The sequence below is a fragment of the Muntiacus reevesi genome, chromosome 20, assembly GCF_963930625.1.
Source record: "Muntiacus reevesi chromosome 20, mMunRee1.1, whole genome shotgun sequence".
Classification (NCBI taxonomy): Eukaryota; Metazoa; Chordata; class Mammalia; order Artiodactyla; family Cervidae; genus Muntiacus; species Muntiacus reevesi.
Genome location: NC_089268.1, coordinates 20,500,759 through 20,502,552, shown reverse-complemented (window position 1 = coordinate 20,502,552; position 1,794 = coordinate 20,500,759). Strand labels below are relative to the sequence as shown.

The 1,794-nt window shown below is 48.1% G+C and overlaps 1 non-coding gene across 1 annotated transcript; it reads left to right on the top strand.

The window, feature by feature from the left end:
* The first annotated feature begins 1,253 nt into the window (after positions 1 to 1,253).
* Positions 1,254 to 1,326, top strand: TRNAG-UCC (transfer RNA glycine (anticodon UCC)). Its single transcript has one exon. It is a non-coding gene; the product is annotated as a tRNA-Gly (tRNA).
* Positions 1,327 to 1,794: the final 468 nt, after the last annotated feature.

The following is a 1,794-nucleotide window of genomic DNA, read 5'->3' as shown; positions in this document are numbered from 1 at the left end:
CCTACGAAAGCTAACCACGAACTGCAGAAGGGCGGATTAACCTCAGGCCTCCCAGCCCTGCCTCCATTGCTCGGGGAAGGATTTTTGGCACCAGGGGGGCACCAGGAGGGATGGGGGGAATGGGAAGCTGGACGGCTCACAATCACGTCCCAGCGTCCGTCCCTAGGGAGTGTCTTGTTGCTCTCGTTTGCTGCTGCAAAGAGCCAGCTTTGATTTTTCTTGGAGAGGGTTCCAGGCACCCTAACATCTCAGTCATGCCAACACCACGAGGCTGCCCAGCTCTCCTGATCCCCTGGCCGTATCCCTGTCCATCAAGGCTAATTTCTATGACAACATAAACTTCACTGTGTCGCCAATAAACTCAAACCCAATGGAACTTGATGCAGCCAGGACGGAGAATGACAGACGGGCAAGATGTCAGGGCTGGAAATAGAACTCGTTCCGCCAGCGCGTGGTTTGGGAGGGGTACAGAAGGATTTATGTGTGTGTGCATGTGTTTTATTTGCTCTAATAAGTCTAATAAAGTTCCATTAATCAATAAACTGCCTCTTGCAGAGACAGGAATAAAGTGCAAGGCCCTCTGACGTGAGCTTCAGGTAGAACCAGGACTCTCTCCCTCATTTGCACTCCAGCCCACAGTGTCTAAGAACACGGGTTCCCTATCACCTCAAGGCATCTGGGCAGGGTTCTGGGGCAAGAGGGAGAGAGAAAGAAGAATGAGGGTTGGCTTTCAACGGGGCAAGGCAGAGATTAGCCTGTAGGAAGGCAGCAGCTCTAGGAGGAGATGTCAAAAAACCATCCCAAGCAACTTTCCTGCCCTTTGAGCTAGGTATGTGACTTTGGAAGTGAGGTTTCAGTGGTTCCAAAAAAAAACCTTTCTTGAAATGCAAATACAACTGACTCCTCAAAGGTGAGGGTCGGGACATTTTCATCTTATAAAAGAAAGGGAACACAGTGCAGGGGTAAATGGTGTGGGCTCACAGAGAGACTCAGTGTCCATGGGGGTCTTTCTGGGGCATGGCAGGCCTCCAAAGGTGGGGTCTGGAGGGGTGGGTAGAGAAGATCCCAAAGTCCTGCTTTAAAGTTTCACGTAGGGTCAGTCATGAGCATAACTCACGTGACATTCTTTGAACAGGTCTAACCAAGGGCATAAATGTGTCCCAACCATTTATACTTGTCACTCTGCTGAACGCTGAAGGGTCTCAGGTGTCAGATTATCCCTCACTTTCTCATCGAGACTCCCGTCCAGGACTTCCCTGGCAGTCTAGTGGTTAAGACGCTGCACTTCCAATGCAGGGGGCCCAGGTTCAATCACTGGTTGGGGAACTAAGATTCTGCATGCCCTGGCATGGCCCAAAAAGTAAAAGACTTCAATCCACTTGGTAGCAGAGGTTGAACAATCAATTTTATCTCAGCAATCAGGTAAAATATATCCATACTTTGTCCTAAAAATTTGATATTTTGTTCTGTCATCCTTTGACGTTTCTTATAGTGGTGTTTCTTTTGTTAGACATTAAGATTGCACATTTTTATCTTCATGTTGTGTATTTTGATAACATGGGTCTTTTAATTATTCTGATATTGAACATGGTTTGTGAAGTGAGACTCATACCACACAGAGATTCTGATACTGCCCACCCAACTCCCTCACCCTAAAGCCTCTGGGAAGTCCTCTTTCCTGTCCTATTTATGGATATGTGATCTAGAACACTACAGAATGCCATAAGCCTGGGATGGCCGTATCACCTTCTTTTTCCTTCTTGAGAGCTGCATGCGGGGGCCTGCCTGCTCCCG